The sequence below is a fragment of the Dromaius novaehollandiae genome, unplaced genomic scaffold, assembly GCF_036370855.1.
Source record: "Dromaius novaehollandiae isolate bDroNov1 unplaced genomic scaffold, bDroNov1.hap1 HAP1_SCAFFOLD_27, whole genome shotgun sequence".
In the NCBI taxonomy this organism is placed as follows: Eukaryota; Metazoa; Chordata; class Aves; order Casuariiformes; family Dromaiidae; genus Dromaius; species Dromaius novaehollandiae.
The window spans coordinates 2,239,865-2,253,634 of record NW_026991415.1 but is presented as its reverse complement, the minus strand read 5'-3'; positions in this window follow the sequence as shown (position 1 = coordinate 2,253,634).

Below are 13,770 nucleotides of genomic sequence, written 5' to 3'. Positions count from 1 at the left end.
AGCAGCCTGATTGCCTCCTAGACCAGTGTCAGGGTCATGGCTGCTGGCTGTGCTTCTGAGGTCACAGCAGCCTGAATGCCTCCTATGCCAGTGGCAGGCTCCTGGCTGCTTGCTATGCTTGTGAGGTCACAGCAGCCTCATTGCCTCTGAGGTCAGTTGCAGTCTCATGGCTGCTGGCTGTGCTTGTGAAGTCACAGCAGCCTCAGTGCCTCCTAGGTTAAAGTCCATCACCCCCTACTGGCTGTGCTTGTGAGGTCACAGCAGCCTCAGTGCCTCTCAAGCCAGCATCAGGCTCATGGCTGCTGGCTGTGCTTGTGACGTCACAGCAGCCTGAATGCCTCCAAGACCAGTATCAGGGTCATGGCTGCTGGCTGTGCTTGTGAGGTCACAGCAGACTCAGTGCCTGCTAGGTTATCTCCAGTGCCCCCTGCTGGCTGTGTTGTGAGGTCACAGCAGCCTCAGTGGCTCCTCTGCCAGTGTCAGGCTCATGGCTGCTGGCTGTGCTTGTGAGGTCACAGCAGACTCAATGTCTCTGTGGATAGTGCCATGCTCATGGCTGCTGGCTGTGCTTTTGAGGTCACAGCAGACTCAGTGCCTCTCAGGCCAGTATCAGGCTCATGGCTGCTGGCTGTGCTTGTGACGTCACAGCAGCCTGATTGCCTCCTAGGCCAGTGGCAGGCTCCTGGCTGCTGGTTGTGCTTGTGAGGTCACAGCAGCCTCAGTGCCTCTGAGGCCAGTGGCAGTCTCATGGCTGCTGGCTGTGCTTGTGAGGTCACAGAAGCCTCAGTGCCTCCTCTGCCAGTGGCAGGCTCATGGCTGCTGGCTGGGATTGTGAGGTCACAGCAGCCTCAGTGCCTCCTAGGTTAGTGTCCATCACCCCCTACTGGCTGTGCTTGTGAGGTCACAGCAGACTCAGTGCCTCATACTTTAGTGTCCAGCGGCCCCTGCTGGCTCTGCTTGTGAGGTCACAGCAGACTCAGCGCCTTCCAGGCCAGTATCAGACTCATGGCTGCTGGCTGTGGTTGTGACATCACAGCAGCCTCAGTGCCTCATAGTTTAGTGTCCAGCTCCCCCTGCTGGCTCTGCTTGTGAGGTCACAGCAGACTCAGTGCCTCTCAGGCCAGTATCAGGCTCATGGCTGCTGGCTGTGCTTGTGAGGTCACAGCAGCCTGAATGCCTCCTAGACCAGTGTCAGGCTCATGGCTGCTGGCTGTGCTTCTGAGGTCACAGCAGCCTGAATGCCTCCTATGCCAGTGGCAGGCTCCTGGCTGCTTGCTATGCTTGTGACATCACAGCAGCCTCATTGCCTCTGAGGTCAGTGGCAGTCTCATGGCTGCTGGCTGTGCTTGTGAAGTCACAGCAGCCTCAGTGCCTCCTAGGTTAATGTCCATCACCCCCTACTGGCTGTGCTTGTGAGATCACAGCAGACTCAGTGCCTCAATAGTTAGTGTCCAGCGCCACCTGCTGGCTCTGCTTGTGAGGTCACAGCAGACTCAGTGCCTCACAGGCCAGCATCAGGCTCATGGCTGCTGGCTGTGCTTGTGAGGTCACAGCAGCCTGAATGCCTCCTAGGCCAGTGGCAGGCTCATGGCTGCTGGCTGTGCTTGTGAGGTCACAGCAGCCTCAGTGCCTCATAGTTTAGTGTCCAGCGTCCCCTGGTGTCTCTGCTTGTGAGGTCACAGCAGCCTCAGTGATTCCCAGGCCAAAATCAGGCTCCTGGCTGCTGGCTATGCTTGTGACGTCACAGCAGACTCAGTGCCTCTGAGGCCAGTGGCAGTCTCATGGCTGCTGGCTGTGCTTGTGAGGTCACAGCAGCCTCAGTGCCTCCTAGGTTAGTGTCCATCGCCCCCTACTGGCTGTGCTTGTGAGGTCACAGCAGACTCAGTGCCTCAGTTTAGTGTCCAGCGTCCCCTGCTGCCTCTGCTTGTGAGATCACAGCAGACTCAGTGCCTCAATAGTTAGTGTCCAGCGCCCCCTGCTGGCTGTGCTTGTGAGGTCACAGCAGCCTCAGTGCCTCATACCCCAGCATCAGGCTCATGGCTGCTGGCTGTGCTTGTGACGTCACAGCAGCCTCAGTGCCTCCTCTGCCAGTGCCATGCTCATGGCTGCTGGCTGTGCTTCTGAGATCACAGCAGCCTGAATGCCTCCTAGGCCAGTAGCAGGCTTATGGCTGCTGGCTGTGCTTGTGAGGTCACAGAAGCCTCAGTGCCTCCTCTGCCAGTGGCAGTCTCATGGCTGTGGCTGTGCTTGTGAGGTCACAGCAGCCTCAGTGCCTCTCAAGCCAGTATCATGCTCATGGCTGCTGGCTGTGCTTGTGACGTCACAGCAGCCTGAATGCCTCCAAGACCAGTATCAGGGTCATGGCTGCTGGCTGTGCTTGTGAGGTCACAGCAGACTCAGTGCCTGCTAGGTTATCTCCAGTGCTCCCTGCTGGCTGTGTTGTGAGGTCACAGCAGCCTCAGTGGCTCCTCTGCCAGTGTCAGGCTCATGGCTGCTGGCTGTGCTTGTGACGTCACAGCAGACTCAGTGTCTCTGTGGATAGTGCCATGCTCATGGCTGCTGGCTGTGCTTTTGAGGTCACAGCAGACTCAGTGCCTCTCAGGCCAGTATCAGGCTCATGGCTGCTGGCTGTGCTTGTGACGTCACAGCAGCCTGATTGCCTCCTAGGCCAGTGGCAGGCTCCTGGCTGCTGGTTGTGCTTGTGAGGTCACAGCAGCCTCAGTGCCTCCTAGGCCACTATCAGGCTCATGGCTGCTGGCTGTGCTTGTGAGGTCACAGAAGCCTCAGTGCCTCCTCTGCCAGTGGCAGGCTCATGGCTGCTGGCTGTGATTGTGAGGTCACAGCAGCCTCAGTGCCTCCTAGGTTAGTGTCCATCACCCCCTACTGGCTGTGCTTGTGAGGTCACAGCAGACTCAGTGCCTCATAGTTTAGTGTCCAGCGCCCCCTGCTGGCTCTGCTTGTGAGGTCACAGCAGACTCAGCGCCTTCCAGGCCAGTATCAGGCTCATGGCTGCTGGCTGTGCATGTGACATCACAGCAGCCTCAGTGCCTCTGAGGCCAGTGGCAGTCTCATAGCTACTGGCTGTGCTTGTGAGGTCACAGCAGACTCAGTGGCTCCTAGGTTAGTGTCCAGCGCCCCCTGCTGGCTCTGCTTGTGAGGTCACAGCAGACTCAGTGCCTCTCAGGCCAGTATCAGGCTCATGGCTGCTGGCTGTGCTTGTGAGGTCACAGCAGCCTGATTGCCTCCTAGACCAGTGTCAGGGTCATGGCTGCTGGCTGTGCTTCTGAGGTCACAGCAGCCTGAATGCCTCCTATGCCAGTGGCAGGCTCCTGGCTGCTTGCTATGCTTGTGAGGTCACAGCAGCCTCATTGCCTCTGAGGTCAGTGGCAGTCTCATGGCTGCTGGCTGTGCTTGTGAAGTCACAGCAGCCTCAGTGCCTCCTAGGTTAAAGTCCATCACCCCCTACTGGCTGTGCTTGTGAGGTCACAGCAGACTCAGTGCCTCATAGTTTAGTGTCCAGCGCCCCCTGCTGACTCTGCTTGTGAGGTCACAGCAGACTCAGTGCCTCACAGGCCAGCATCAGGCTCATGGCTGCTGGCTGTGCTTGTGAGGTCACAGCAGCCTGAATGCCTCCTAGACCAGTGTCAGGCTCATGGCTGCTGGCTGTGCTTCTGAGGTCACAGCAGCCTGAATGCCTCCTAGGCCAGTGGCAGGCTCATGGCTGCTGGCTGTGCTTGTGAGGTCACAGCAGCCTCAGTGCCTCATAGTTTAGTGTCCAGCGTCCCCTGGTGTCTCTGCTTGTGAGGTCACAGCAGCCTCAGTGATTCCCAGGCCAAAATCAGGCTCCTGGCTGCTGGCTATGCTTGTGACGTCACAGCAGACTCAGTGCCTCTGAGGCCAGTGGCAGTCTCATGGCTGCTGGCTGTGCTTGTGAGGTCACAGCAGCCTCAGTGCCTCCTAGGTTAGTGTCCATCGCCCCCTACTGGCTGTGCTTGTGAGGTCACAGCAGACTCAGTGCCTCAGTTTAGTGTCCAGCGTCCCCTGCTGCCTCTGCTTGTGAGATCACAGCAGACTCAGTGCCTCAATAGTTAGTGTCCAGCGCCCCCTGCTGGCTGTGCTTGTGAGGTCACAGCAGCCTCAGTGCCTCATACCCCAGCATCAGCTCATGGCTGCTGGCTGTGCTTGTGAGGTCACAGCAGCCTCAGTGCCTCATACCCCAGCATCAGGCTCATGGCTGCTGGCTGTGCTTGTGACGTCAAAGCAGCCTCAGTGCCTCCTCTGCCAGTGCCATGCTCATGGCTGCTGGCTGTGCTTCTGAGATCACAGCAGCCTGAATGCCTCCTAGGCCAGTAGCAGGCTAATGGTTGCTGGCTGTGCTTGTGAGGTCACAGAAGCCTCAGTGCCTCCTCTGCCAGTGGCAGTCTAATGGCTGCTGGCTGTGCTTGTGATGTCACAGCAGCCTCAGTGCCTCCTAGGCCAGTGGCAGTCTCATGGCTGCTGGCTGTGCTTGTGAGGTCACAGCAGCCTCAGTGCCTCTCAAGCCAGTATCATGCTCATGTCTGCTGGCTGTGCTTGTGAGGTCACAGCAGCCTGAATGCCTCCAAGACCAGTATCAGGGTCATGGCTGCTGGCTGTGCTTGTGAGGTCACAGCAGACTCAGTGTCTGCTAGGTTATCTCCAGTGCCCCCTGCTGGCTGTGTTGTGAGGTTACAGCAGCCTCAGTGGCTCCTCTGCCAGTGTCAGGCTCATGGCTGCTGGCTGTGCTTGTGACGTCACAGCAGACTCAGTGTCTCTGTGGATAGTGCCATGCTCATGGCTGCTGGCTGTGCTTGTGAGGTCACAGCAGACTCAGTGCCTCTCAGGCCAGTATCAGGCTCATGGCTGCTGGCTGTGCTTGTGACGTCACAGCAGCCTGATTGCCTCCTAGGCCAGTGGCAGGCTCATGGCTGCTGGCTGTGCTTGTGACGTCACAGCAGCCTCAGTGCCTCTGAGGCCAGTGGCAGTCTCATGGCTGCTGGCTGTGCTTGTGAGGTCACAGAAGCCTCAGTGCCTCCTCTGCCAGTGGCACTCTCATGGCTGCTGGCTGTGATTGTGAGGTCACAGCAGCCTCAGTGCCTCCTAGGTTAGTGTCCATCACCCCCTACTGGCTGTGCTTGTGAGGTCACAGCAGACTCAGTGCCTCATACTTTAGTGTCCAGCTCCCCCTGCTGGCTCTGCTTGTGAGGTCACAGCAGACTCAGCGCCTTCCAGGCCAGTATCAGACTCATGGCTGCTGGCTGTGCTTGTGACATCACAGCAGCCTCAGTGCCTCCTCTGCCAGTGCCATGCTCTTGGCTGCTGGCTGTGCTTGTGAGGTCACAGCAGCCTCAGTGCCTCTCAGGCCAATATCAGGCTCATGGCTGCTGGCTGTGCTTGTGAGGTCACAGCAGCCTGAATGCCTCCTAGACCAGTGTCAGGGTCATGGCTGATGGCTGTGCTTCTGAGGTCACAGCAGCCTGAATGCCTCCTCTGCCAGTGGCAGGCTCCTGGCTGCTGGCTATGCTTGTGACGTCACAGCAGCCTCAGTGCCTCTGAGGTCAGTGGCAGTCTCATGGCTGCTGGCTGTGCTTGTGAGGTCACAGCAGCCTCAGTGCCTCCTAGGTTAATATCCATCACCCCCTACTGCCTGTGCTTGTGAGGTCACAGCAGACTCAGTGCCTCACAGGCCAGCATCAGGCTCATGGCTGCTGGCTGTGCTTGTGACGTCACAGCAGCCTCAGTGCCTCCTCTGCCAGTGCCATGCTCATGGCTGCTGGCTGTGCTTCTGAGGTCACAGCAGCCTGAATGCCTCCTAGGCCAGTGGCAGGCTTATGGCTGCTGGCTGTGCTTGTGAGGTCACAGAAGCCTCAGTGCCTCCTCTGCCAGTGGCAGTCTCATGGCTGCTGGCTGTGCTTGTGAGGTCACAGCAGCCTCAGTGCCTCTGAGGCCAGTGGCAGTCTCATGGCTGCTGGCTGTGCTTGTGAGGTCACAGAAGCCTCAGTGCCTCTGAGGCCAGTGGCAGGCTCCTGGCTGCTGGCTGTGCTTGTGAGGTCACAGAAGCCTCAGTGCCTCCTCTGCCAGTGGCAGGCTCCTGGCTGCTGGCTGTGCTTGTGAGGTCACAGAAGCCTCAGTGCCTCCTAGGTTAGTGTCCATCACCCCCTACTGGCTGTGCTTGTGAGGTCACAGCAGACTCAGTGCCTCATACTTTAGTGTCCAGCTCCCCCTGCTGGCTCTGCTTGTGAGATCACAGCAGACTCAGTGCCTCACAGGCCAGTATCAGGCTCATGGCTGCTGGCTGTGCTTGTGAGGTCACAGCAGCCTGAATGCCTCCTAGACCAGTGTCAGGGTCATGGCTGCTGGCTGTACTTCTGAGGTCACAGCAGCCTGAATGCCTCCTATGCCAGTAGCAGGCTCCTGGCTGCTGGCTATGCTTGTGACGTCACAGCAGCCTCATTGCCTCTGAGGTCAGTGGCAGTCTCATGGTTGCTGGCTGTGCTTGTGAGGTCAAAGCAGCCTCAGTGCCTCCTAGGTTAATGTCCATCACCCCCTAGGGGCTGTGCTTGTGAGGTCACAGCAGACTCAGTGCCTCATAGTTTAGTGTCCAGCGCCCCCTGCTGGCTCTGCTTGTGAGGTCACAGCAGCCTCAGTGCCTCTCAGGCCAGCATCAGGCTCATGGCTGCTGGCTGTGCTTGTGAGGTCACAGCAGCCTGAATGCCTCCTAGACCAGTGTCAGGGTCATGGCTGCTGGCTGTGCTTCTGAGGTCACAGCAGCCTGAATGCCTCCTAGGCCAGTGGCAGGCTCATGGCTGCTGGCTGTGCTTGTGAGGTCACAGCAGCCTCAGTGCCTCATAGTTTAGTGTCCAGCGTCCCCTGGTGTCTCTGCTTGTGAGGTCACAGCAGCCTCAGTGATTCCCAGGCCAAAATCAGGCTCCTGGCTGCTGGCTATGCTTGTGACGTCACAGCAGCCTCAGTGCCTCTGAGGCCAGTGGCAGTCTCATGGCTGCTGGCTGTGCTTGTGAGGTCACAGCAGCCTCAGTGCCTCCTAAGTTAGTGTCCATCGCCCCCTACTGGCTGTGCTTGTGAGGTCACAGCAGACTCAGTGCCTCATAGTTTAGTGTCCAGCGTCCCCTGCTGCCTCTGCTTGTGAGATCACAGCAGACTCAGTGCCTCAATAGATAGTGTCCAGCGCCCCCTGCTGGCTGTGCTTGTGAGGTCACAGCAGCCCCAGTGCCTCATACCCCAGCATCAGGCTCATGGTTGCTGGCTGTGCTTGTGAGGTCACAGCAGCCTCAGTGCCTCCTTTGCCAGTGCCATGCTCATGGCTGCTGGCTGTGCTTGTGAGGTCACAGCAGCCTCAGTGCCTCTGAGGCCAGTGGCAGGCTCATGGCTGCTGGTTCTGCTTGTGAGGTCACAACAGCCTGAGTGCCTCATAGTTTAGTGGCCATCGTCCCCTACTGGCTGTGCTTGTGAGGTCACAGCAGACTCAGTGCCTCATAGGTAAGTGTCCAGCGTCCCCTGCTGGCTGTGCTTGTGACGTCACACCAGCCTCAGTGCCTCCCAGGCCAATATCAGGCTCCTGGCTGCTGGCTGTGCTTGTGACGTCACAGCAGCCTGAGTGCCCCCTATGCCAGTGGCAGGCTCATGGCTGCTGGCTGTGCTTGTGAGGTCACAGAAGCCTCACTGCCTCTGAGGCCAGTGGCAGTCTCATGGCTGCTGGCTGTGCTTCTAAGGTCACAGCAGACTCAGTGCCTCATAGTTTAGTGTCCAGCGTCCCCTGCTGGCTGTGCTTGTGAGGTCACAGCAGACTCAGTGCCTCATAAGTTACTGTCCAGCGTGCCCTGCTGGCTCTGCTTGTGAGCTCACACCAGCCTCAGTGCCTCACAGACCAGCATCAGGCTCATGGCTGCTGGCTGTGCTTGTGACGTCACAGCAGCCTCAGTGGCTCCTCTGCCAGTGCCATGCTCATGGCTGCTGGCTGTGCTTGTGACGTCACAGCAGCCTGAATGCCTCCTAGGCCAGTATCAGGCTCATGGCTGCTGGCTGTGCTTGTGAGCTCACAGAGGCCTGAATGCCTCCTAGGCCAGTGGCAGACTCATGGCCCTGCTTGTGAGGTCACAGCGGCCTTAGTGCCTTCCAGGCCAGTATCAAGCTCCTGGCTGCTGGCTGTGCTTGTGACGTCACAGCAGCCTCAGTGCCTCCTCTGCCAGTGCCAGTCTCATGCCTGCTGGCTGTGCTTCTGAGGTCACAGCAGCCTCAGTATCTCCGGGGATAGTGCCATGCTCATGGCTGCTGGCTGTGCTTCTGAGGTCACAGCAACCCCAGTTCCTCCTAGGCCAGTATCAGGCTCATGGCTGCTGGCTGTGCTTGTGAGGTCACAGCAGCCTGAATGCCTCTGAGGCCAGTGGCAGGCTCATGGCTGCTGGCTGTGCTTGTGATGTCACTGCAGCCTCAGTGCCTCTCAAGCCAGTATCATGCTCATGGCTGCTGGCTGTGCTTGTGAGGTCACAGTAGCCTGAATGCCTCCAAGACCAGTATCAGGGTCATGGCTGCTGGCTGTGCTTGTGAGGTCACAGCAGACTCAGTGCCTGCTAGGTTATCTCCAGTGCCCCCTGCTGGCTGTGTTGTGAGGTCACAGCAGCCTCAGTGGCTCCTCTGCCAGTGTCAGGCTCATGGCTGCTGGCTGTGCTTGTGAGGTCACAGCAGACTCAGTGTCTCTGTGGATAGTGCCATGCTCATGGCTGCTGGCTGTGCTTTTGAGGTCACAGCAGACTCAGTGCCTCTCAGGCCAGTATCAGGCTCATGGCTGCTGGCTGTGCTTGTGACGTCACAGCAGCGTGATTGCCTCCTAGACCAGTGGCAGGCTCATGGCTGCTGGTTGTGCTTGTGACGTCACAGCAGCCTCAGTGCCTCTGAGGCCAGTGGCAGTCTCATGGCTGCTGGCTGTGCTTGTGAGGTCACAGAAGCCTCAGTGCCTCCTCTGCCAGTGGCACTCTCATGGCTGCTGGCTGTGCTTGTGAGGTCACAGCAGCCTCAGTGCCTCTCAAGCCAGTATCATGCTCATGGCTGCTGGCTGTGCTTGTGAGGTCACAGCAGCCTGAATGCCTCCAAGACCAGTATCAGGGTCATGGTTGCTGGCTGTGCTTGTGAGGTCACAGCAGACTCAGTGCCTGCTAGGTTATCTCCAGTGCCCCCTGCTGGCTGTGCTTGTGAGGTCACAGCAGCCTCACTGGCTCCTCTGCCAGTGTCAGGCTCATGGCTGCTGGCTGTGCTTGTGACGTCACAGCAGACTCAGTGTCTCTGTGGATAGTGCCATGCTCATGGCTGCTGGCTGTGCTTTTGAGGTCACAGCAGACTCAGTGCCTCTCAGGCCAGTATCAGGCTCATGGCTGCTGGCTGTGCTTGTGACGTCACAGCAGCCTGATTGCCTCCTAGGCCAGTGGCAGGCTCATGGCTGCTGGTTGTGCTTGTGACGTCACAGCAGCCTCAGTGCCTCTGAGGCCAGTGGCAGTCTCATGGCTGCTGGCTGTGCTTGTGAGGTCACAGAAGCCTCAGTGCCTCCTCTGCCAGTGGCACTCTCATGGCTGCTGGCTGTGCTTGTGAGGTCACAGCAGCCTCAGTGCCTCTCAAGCCAGTATCATGCTCATGGCTGCTGGCTGTGCTTGTGAGGTCACAGCAGCCTGAATGCCTCCAAGACCAGTATCAGGGTCATGGTTGCTGGCTGTGCTTGTGAGGTCACAGCAGACTCAGTGCCTGCTAGGTTATCTCCAGTGCCCCCTGCTGGCTGTGCTTGTGAGGTCACAGCAGCCTCACTGGCTCCTCTGCCAGTGTCAGGCTCATGGCTGCTGGCTGTGCTTGTGACGTCACAGCAGACTCAGTGTCTCTGTGGATAGTGCCATGCTCATGGCTGCTGGCTGTGCTTTTGAGGTCACAGCAGACTCAGTGCCTCTCAGGCCAGTATCAGGCTCATGGCTGCTGGCTGTGCTTGTGACGTCACAGCAGCCTGATTGCCTCCTAGGCCAGTGGCAGGCTCATGGCTGCTGGTTGTGCTTGTGACGTCACAGCAGCCTCAGTGCCTCTGAGGCCAGTGGCAGTCTCATGGCTGCTGGCTGTGCTTGTGAGGTCACAGAAGCCTCAGTGCCTCCTCTGCCAGTGGCACTCTCATGGCTGCTGGCTGTGCTTGTGAGGTCACAGCAGCCTCAGTGCCTCTCAAGCCAGTATCATGCTCATGGCTGCTGGCTGTGCTTGTGAGGTCACAGCAGCCTGAATGCCTCCAAGACCAGTATCAGGGTCATGGCTGCTGGCTGTGCTTGTGAGGTCACAGCAGACTCAGTGCCTGCTAGGTTATCTCCAGTGCCCCCTGCTGGCTGTGCTTGTGAGGTCACAGCAGCCTCAGTGGCTCCTCTGCCAGTGTCAGGCTCATGGCTGCTGGCTGTGCTTGTGACGTCACAGCAGACTCAGTGTCTCTGTGGATAGTGCCATGCTCATAGCTGCTGGCTGTGCTTTTGAGGTCACAGCAGACTCAGTGGCTCCTCTGCCAGTGTCAGGCTCATGGCTGCTGGCTGTGCTTGTGACGTCACAGCAGCCTGATTGCCTCCTAGGCCAGTGGCAGGCTCATGGCTGCTGGTTGTGCTTGTGAGGTCACAGCAGCCTCAGTGCCTCTGAGGCCAGTGGCAGTCTCATGGCTGCTGGCTGTGCTTGTGAGGTCACAGAAGCCTCAGTGCCTCTGAGGCCAGTGGCAGTCTCATGGCTGCTGGCTGTGCTTGTGAGGTCACAGCAGCCTCAGTGCCTCTCAAGCCAGTATCATGCTCATGGCTGCTGGCTGTGCTTGTGAGGTCACAGCAGCCTGAATGCCTCCAAGACCAGTATCAGGGTCATGGCTGCTGGCTGTGCTTGTGAGGTCACAGCAGACTCAGTGCCTGCTAGGTTATCTCCAGTGCCCCCTGCTGGCTGTGCTTGTGAGGTCACAGCAGCCTCAGTGGCTCCTCTGCCAGTGTCAGGCTCATGGCTGCTGGCTGTGCTTGTGATGTCACAGCAGACTCAGTGTCTCTGTGGATAGTGCCATGCTCATGGCTGCTGGCTGTGCTTTTGAGGTCACAGCAGACTCAGTGCCTCTCAGGCCAGTATCAGGCTCATGGCTGCTGGCTGTGCTTGTGAGGTCACAGCAGCCTGATTGCCTCCTAGGCCAGTGGCAGGCTCATGGCTGCTGGTTGTGCTTGTGAGGTCACAGCAGCCTCAGTGCCTCTGAGGCCAGTGGCAGTCTCATGGCTGCTGGCTGTGCTTGTGAGGTCACAGAAGCCTCAGTGCCTCCTCTGCCAGTGGCACTCTCATGGCTGCTGGCTGTGATTGTGAGGTCACAGCAGCCTCAGTGCCTCCTAGGTTAGTGTCCATCATCCCCTACTGGCTGTGCTTGTGAGGTCACAGCAGACTCAGTGCCTCATACTTTAGTGTCCAGCTCCCCCTGCTGGCTCTGCTTGTGAGGTCACAGCAGACTCAGCGCCTTCCAGGCCAGTATCAGACTCATGGCTGCTGGCTGTGCTTGTGACGTCACAGCAGCCTGAGTGCCTCCTCTGCCAGTGCCATGCTCATGGCTGCTGGCTGTGCTTGTGAGGTCACAGCAGCCTCAGTGCCTCTCAGGCCAATATCAGGCTCATGGCTGCTGGCTGTGCTTGTGAGGTCACAGCAGCCTGAATGCCTCCTAGACCAGTGTCAGGGTCATGGCTGCTGGCTGTGCTTCTGAGGTCACAGCAGCCTGAATGCCTCCTATGCCAGTGGCAGGCTCATGGCTGCTGGCTGTGCTTGTGACGTCACAGCAGCCTCAGTGCCTCTGAGGTCAGTGGCAGTCTCATGGCTGCTGGCTGTGCTTGTGAGGTCACAGCAGCCTAAGTGCCTCATAGGTTAATGTCCATCACCCCCTACTGGCTGTGCTTGTGAGGTCACAGCAGACTCAGTGCCTCATAGTTTAGTGTCCAGCGCCCCCTGCTGGCTCTGCTTGTGAGGTCACAGCAGCCTCAGTGCCTCACAGGCCAGCATCAGGCTCATGGCTGCTGGCTGTGCTTGTGACATCACAGCAGCCTCAGTGCCTCCTCTCCCAGTGCCATGCTCATGGCTGCTGGCTGTGCTTCTGAGGTCACAGCAGCCTGAATGCCTCCTAGGCCAGTGGCAGGCTCATGGCTGCTGGCTGTGCTTGTGACGTCACAGCAGACTCAGTGCCTCTGAGGCCAGTGGCAGTCTCATGGCTGCTGGCTGTGCTTGTGACGTCACAGAAGCCTCACTGCCTCCTCTGCCAGTGCCATGCTCTTGGCTGCTGGCTGTGCTTGTGAGGTCACAGCAGCCTCAGTGCCTCTCAGGCCAATATCAGGCTCATGGCTGCTGGCTGTGCTTGTGAGGTCACAGCAGACTCAGTGGCTCCTAGGTTAGTGTCCATCGCCCCCTACTGGCTGTGCTTGTGAGGTCACAGCAGACTCAGTGCCTCATAGTTTAGTTTCCAGCGTCCCCTGCTGCCTCTGCTTGTGAGATCACAGCAGAGTCAGTGCCTCAATAGTTAGTGTCCAGCGCCCCCTGCTGGCTGTGCTTGTGACGTCACAGCAGACTCAGTGCCTCTCAGGCCAGTATCAGGCTCATGGCTGCTGGCTGTGCTTGTGAGGTCACAGCAGCCTGAATGCCTCCTAGACCAGTGTCAGGGTCATGGCTGCTGGCTGTGCTTCTGAGGTCACAGCAGCCTGAATGCCTCCTATGCCAGTGGCAGGCTCCTGGCTGCTGGCTATGCTTGTGACGTCACAGCAGCCTCATTGCCTCTGAGGTCAGTGGCAGTCTCATGGCTGCTGGCTGTGCTTGTGAGGTCACAGCAGCCTCAGTGCCTCCTAGGTTAATGTCCATCACCCCCTAGGGGCTGTGCTTGTGAGGTCACAGCAGACTCAGTGCCTCATAGTTTAGTGTCCAGCGCCCCCTGCTGGCTCTGCTTGTGAGGTCACAGCAGCCTCAGTGCCTCTCAGGCCAGCATCAGGCTCATGGCTGCTGGCTGTGCTTGTGAGGTCACAGCAGCCTCAGTGCCTCCTAGGTTAATGTCCATCACCCCCTAGGGGCTGTGCTTGTGAGGTCACAGCAGACTCAGTGCCTCATAGTTTAGTGTCCAGCGCCCCCTGCTGGCTCTGGTTGTGAGGTCACAGCAGCCTCAGTGCCTCTCAGGCCAGCATCAGGCTCATGGCTGCTGGCTGTGCTTGTGACGTCACAGCAGCCTCAGTGCCTCCTCTGCCAGTGCCATGCTCTTGGCTGCTGGCTGTGCTTGTGAGGTCACAGCAGCCTCAGTGCCTCTGAGGCCAGTGGCAGTCTCATGGCTGCTGGCTGTGCTTGTGAGGTCACAGAAGCCTCACTGCCTCCTCTGCCAGTGGCAGGCTCATGGCTGCTGGCTGTGAATGTGAGGTCACAGCAGACTCAGTGGCTCCTAGGTTAGTGTCCATCGCCCCCTACTGGCTGTGCTTGTGAGGTCACAGCAGACTCAGTGCCTCATAGTTTAGTGTCCAGCGTCCCCTGCTGCCTCTGCTTGTGAGATCACAGCAGACTCAGTGCCTCCTCTGCCAGTGCCATGCTCATGGCTGCTGGCTGTGCTTGTGACGTCACAGCAGCCTCAGTGCCTCCTCTGCCAGTGCCATGCTCATGGCTGCTGGCTGTGCTTGTGAGGTCACAGCAGCCTCAGTGCCTCTCAGGCCAATATCAGGCTCATGGCTGCTGGCTGTGCTTGTGAGGTCACAGCAG